Here is a 6,000-nt window from a genome sequence, read left to right as displayed (position 1 = left end):
GGGATCTTCCCGGACCAGGGCACGAACCCGTGTCCCCTGCATCGGCAGGCAGACTCTCAACTGCGCCACCAGGGAAGCCCCACAAAATTTTGATTTTTTTTTTTTAATCTATGTACTGGCTTATTTAAGTGATCTACAATTCTTTTATATATTTGCTTTTCTTATTGTGACTTTTCCTTTCTTATAGATTCTTGCTTCTTTTCTATTTAGAGAAGACATTTCAATATTTCTCTTAGGATAGGTTTAGTATTATTCTTTTAGTTTTTCCTTGTCTGAGACATTCTTTCTCTCTGCTTCTATTCTAAATGATAATTTTGCTGGGTAGAGTACCCTCTGTTGCAGGTTTTTCTCCTTCAGGACTTTGAATATAGCTTGCCACTCCCTCCTGGCCTGCAATGTTACTGTAGAGAAATCAGCTGATAGATAACCTTATGTGGTTCCCTTGTAATTAACTCTTTGTTTTCCTCTTGCAGCCTTTAGACTCCTCTTTAACTTTTGCCATTTTAATTATAATATGTCTTGATGTAGGTCTGCTTGGGTTCATCTTGTTTGGGGCCCTCTGTGCTTCTGGTACCTGATGCTTAGTTCTTTTATGATAGTAGAGGATGTCCTTAAAATATCCTTTAACAGAGCCCTAAATGGGATAAGGAATAGGGTTTAACCCTGGGCTTGTCCCTATTGCTCTTATTCTACGCAGAGGAACAGAATGATGGTGCTGTAACTGAGTACTTGTTGAAACCATTGAAAAGTAGTTTGCCTTTGGTGCCTCCATAATCCTATTCCATGGAAGATACAGCTGTCCTTCATGAGGATAGGGAAATAAGTCAGAGTTTTAGATGTTTAGAATACAGCCTCAGCCTTGCTGTGCAAATACCAACACTTGGTATGCTGACATCTAAAGCATAGGAATCTCTTTTCAAAAAATAACCTAGCATAAGTGTATTACAGTAACCTGATCAATTTTATTTATGGCTTTATAGAGATAGAACTGTTATATCTAAAAAATGAGCATATTTGATGTATACACTTTGTTTAGTATGGACATGTGCTTTCACCTGTGATACCATCACCACAGTCAATAAACTTATCCATCACCTGCTAACTTCCTCATGCTCCTACCTTTTTTGTCATAAGAACACTGAACATGAGATCTACACTCTTAAAACTAATTTTCCGGCTTCCCTGGTGGCGCAGTGGTTGAGAGTCCGCCTGCTGATGCAGGGGACACGGGTTCGTGTCCCGGTCCGGGAAGATCCCACATGCCGCGGAGCGGCTGGGCCCGTGAGCCATGGTCACTGAGCCTGCGCGTCCGGAGCCTGTGCTCCGTAATGGGAGAGGCCACAGCAGTGAGAGGCCCGCATACCGCAAAAAAACAAAACAAAACAAAACAAAACTAATTTTCAAGAATAAAATACAGAATTGTTAACTGGAGGCACTAAGTTGTACAATGGACGTCTGGAAACTGTTTATCCTGCACAACTGAAACTTTACGCCTATTAACAACTCCACATGTCTCCCCTCCCCCAGCCCCGGCAACAACCATTCTACTCTCTGCTTCTGTGAGTTTGATTACTTTAGATTCCTCAGATAAGTAGAATCATGCAGGATTTGTCCTTCTGGGACAGGCTTACTTCACTGAGCGTGATGCCCTCCTAGTTCATCCATGTTGTAGCATAAAACAGAATATAATGTATATTCTTTTTTAAGGCTGAATAATATTTGATTGTATGTATACATCACATTTTCTTTATCCATTCATCTGTCGATGGACACATAGGTTGTTTCCATATCTTGGTAATTGTAAGTGATGCTGCAACAAACTTAGGAGTGCAGATAGTTTTGAGCAGTCTATCACATAAATACTGTCAAAAGCCTAACCTAAGTAACTCAAAATGGATCATAGACCTAAGTGTAAAATGCAAACCCCCTAGAAGATAACATAGGAGAAAACCTAGATGATCTTGGGTACGGTGATGCCTTTTTAGATACAACACCAAAGACACGATCCATGAAAAAAATAATTGTTAAGCTGGATTTCATTAAAATTAAAAACTTCTGCTCTGCAAAAGGCAATATCAAGGGAATTAAGAGATAAGCCACAGACTGGAAGAAAATATTTGCAAAAGGCACATTTGATAAAGGGTTATTATCCAAAATAGACAAAGAACTCTCAAAATTCAACTCAACTCAAAGAACTCTCAAAACTCAAGAAAACAACCCAACTAAAAAAATTGGCCAGGGCTTCCCTGGTGGTGCAGTGGTTGGGAGTCCGCCTGCCGATGCAGGGAACACTGGTTCGCGCCCCGGTCTGGGAAGATCCCACATGCCGCGGAGCGGCTGGGCCCGTGAGCCATGGCCGCTGAGCCTGCGCGTCCGGAGCCTGTGCTCTGCAGCGGGAGAGGCCACAACAGTGAGAGGCCCACGTACTGCAAAAAAAAAAAAAGAAAGAAAGAAAGAAAGAAAAAAAAATTGGCCAAAGACCTTAATAGATACCTCAGCAAAGAAGATATACAGATGGCAAGTAAGCATATATGAAAGGATGCTCCACATCATATGTCATCAGGGAAATGCAAAGTAAAACAACAATGAGACACCACTACACACCTCTGAGAATGGCCCAAATCCAGAGCACTGACAACACCAAGTGCTGACGAGGATGTGGAGCAGCAGGAACTCTCACTGCTGGTGGGAACGCACATGGTGCAGCCACTGTGCACAGCAGTTGGTCGGGGTCTTTCAAAATGAAACATACTCTTACCATATAATCCAGCAAGCATGCTCCTTGGTATTTACCCGGAAGAGTTGAAAACATATCTCCCCACAAAACCTGCACACAACTACTTAGAGCAGCTTTATTCATAATTGCCAAAAATTGGAGGCAACTCATATGTCCATCAGTAGGTGAGAGGATAAATAACCTGTGGTGTATCCAGAGAGTGAAATATCATTCGGTGCTAAAGAGAGATGAGCTGTAAAGCCAAGACACGGCATGGAGGAACCATAAGGTACATCACTAAGTGAAAGCCAGTCCGGAAAGGCGACACACTGCATGATTCTGACTCTATGACAATCTGGAAAGGGCACAACTATGGAGACGGTAAAGAGATCAGTGGTTTTGGAGGGGAGGGGTTGGGGAAAGCTGAATAGGTAGAGCGCAGAGGATTTTTCAGGCAGTGAAAATACTCTTGATGATATGATAATGATGGATATATGTCATTGCACATTTGTCCAAATCCACTGAGTGTACAACGCCAACAGTGAGCCCTAGGATAAACCACGGACTTAGGTGATTTTGATGTGTCAATGTAGGTTCACCTTTGCTAAAACAAATGAACCATTCTGGTGAGTGCTGTCAACAAAGGGGAAGCTATGCCTGCGTGTGGGCAGCGTGTGGGCAGCGTGTGGCCGGGTGGCCGTATGGGAAATCTCTTCGTCTCAGTTTTATTGTCGGCCTAAACTGTTCTTAAAAAAGCAAAGTTATTTAAAAAAAAACTTAGCCTAGGCAATGGATATTGGAGATGAAGATCTGAAAAATTAATTTAGTTTTTGTATCTTTTAAGATTCACTAACCCGTTTTCAGGAAATTGCATACTTAGACTAACTTACTCTGTGCTGCCCCCCATAGCAAACTCTTCAGAACCATAACTTAGTGTCCTGCCTATAGGTTTTGCAGGGGGCTGATAGAACCCCTGCAGCTCATCTCTGTGCTTCCCAGGGGTTTGCCATGGACTGCGCTGTGGGCCGACCAAGAGATGTGTGCACCAGATGCCCCTTCAGGGCCGGCCTCTGCTGCCGAGAGCCTCCCTGTCTACAGGCACGCCCTTCCCTGGGTGGTCCACGTCTAGTGATGGGCTGGGGGAGGGGGTTTTGGGGGCTCCTCTGATGGGCCATGGTGGCCCACTCCGCCCTGCAGGCTCCTGGCCTGAGCCACAGCTCCCCAACTCTGCTTCCTCCCCTTTTCTCTGTGTGGATCTCCAACACAAACTCCACCCCAGCTCCTGTTTCTGGAAAGCCCAAACTCGGACACGGCCCCTCCTCTTCACCCTCTGTACAGACACCGAAGGTACAGCACTTTCCTTCTGTCCTTTCACTAGGTAGCATCCAGACTGCTGTCACCCAGGGTTTCCCCTCATTAAACTCCAGGGCTGCTTCCTGGAAGGGGAGGGGGCGAGGGGATGAGTGCCCTCAGTGTGTCACTTTCTCTCCATTCTCTGATTCACATTCTTGAGTAACTTCCCAGAAGGGGAAGGAGCGAGCACGAAGTAAACTCTGTGTATGTCATATCTGAAAATGATTGTATTCTACCTCACGCTTGATTGGTGGTTTGGTGGGCTGTAGAATTTTAGGTTAAACAGAATTGTTTCCCTAGGAACTTTGAAGATGTTGCTTCATTATTTTCTAGCATCTAGTGTTGTTTATGGAAAATCAGATGCCAATCTGATTCTTGTCTCTTTGTGTGTTCTGAAGTGATATATTGAGATGTGGGTCTCTTTTTCATTTATTGTGCTGAGAACTCTCCATTTTAAGACTTTTTTCTTTTTCTTTTCTTTTTTTTTTTGTGGTATGTGGGCCTCTCACTGTTGTGGCCTCTCCCGTTGCAGAGCACAGGCTCCGGACATGCAGGCTCAGCGGCCATGGCTCACGGGCCCAGCCGCTCCGCAGCATGTGGGATCCTCCCGGACCAGGGCACGAACCCGTGTCCCCTGCATGGGCAGGCGGACTCTCAACCACTGTGCCACCAGGGAAGCCCCATTTGAAGACTTTTGATTCTGGTAATTTCTGATAATCTCTCTTTTAACAACATTCACCCCTCAGATTCTTTACACTCTCTTTCTGGGACTCTTATTTGTTAGATGTTGAAATTTTTTGGATTGATGTTCTAAGTCTTTTATTGCTTCCCATATTTTCCATCTGCCTTTTTCCCCAGCTCCATCTTACAACTTTTCTATTAATGTTTTCAATTTCAGCATTCTTTTAAAAGTTACTTGTCCTCTATTCTTTCTTTTTAAAGTCATCCTATTCTTGTTTTACGAATGCATTTGTTCCCCAGGATCTCTAAGATACTATTTGGAGTCTTTTGAAGTTCTGTTCTGTTTCTTGCAACATCTCAGATCACTCTAAGTTTTTTTTTTTTGCGGTCCGCAGGCCTCTCACTGTTGTGGCCTCTCCCGTCGTGGAGCACAGGCTCCAGACGCGCAGGCTCAGTGGCCATGGCTCACGGGTCCAGCCGCTCCGCGGCATGTGGGATCTTCCCGGACCGGGGCACGAACCTGTGTCCCCTGCATGAGCAGGCAGACTCTCAACCACTGCGCCACCAGGGAGGCCCTACTCTAGGTTTTTAATATTCTATTTTAGTTTATTTCTATTTTGAAAAACATTTTTTGTGTAATTTCAGAAGCATTGTACACTTATGGAATTGGAAGATGAAAACTGAAAAATGCAACAGTTAAAAAAAAAGCATGTCACCCCACCTAGAGATTAGCACTGTTCGAATCTGAGTACATCTCTTTCCAGATACACATATATATGCACATGTATAAACACACATATGTTGGTGTATTTACAAACACTGTGTATATATATATTTTTAATTGAAGTACAGTTGATTTACAATGTTGTGTTACTTTCTGGTGTATAGCAAAGTGATTCGGAGATATATATATATATATATATATATATATATATATATATATATATATATATTCTTTTTTATTTTGACTGTGCTGAATGGCCTGCAGGATCCCAGTTCCCTGACCAGGTTTTGCACCCAGGACCACAGCAGTGAAAGTGCCGAGTCCTAAACCACTGATCGTCAGGGAACTCCCTACATACAATATATCTATTGTTTTCAGATTCTTTTCCATTATAAGTTATTACAAGATGCTGAATACAGTTCCCTGTGCTAGGTCCTTGTTGTGTATCTGTTTTATATACAGTAGGTTGTATCTGTTAATCCCAAACTCCTAATTTAGCCCTCCCTGCCACCCTTTCCCCTTTGGT

The sequence above is a fragment of the Mesoplodon densirostris genome, chromosome 9 (assembly GCF_025265405.1).
Source record: "Mesoplodon densirostris isolate mMesDen1 chromosome 9, mMesDen1 primary haplotype, whole genome shotgun sequence".
Classification (NCBI taxonomy): Eukaryota; Metazoa; Chordata; class Mammalia; order Artiodactyla; family Ziphiidae; genus Mesoplodon; species Mesoplodon densirostris.
The sequence above is the reverse complement of the archived record's forward strand: the minus strand, read 5'-3'. Positions refer to the sequence as shown.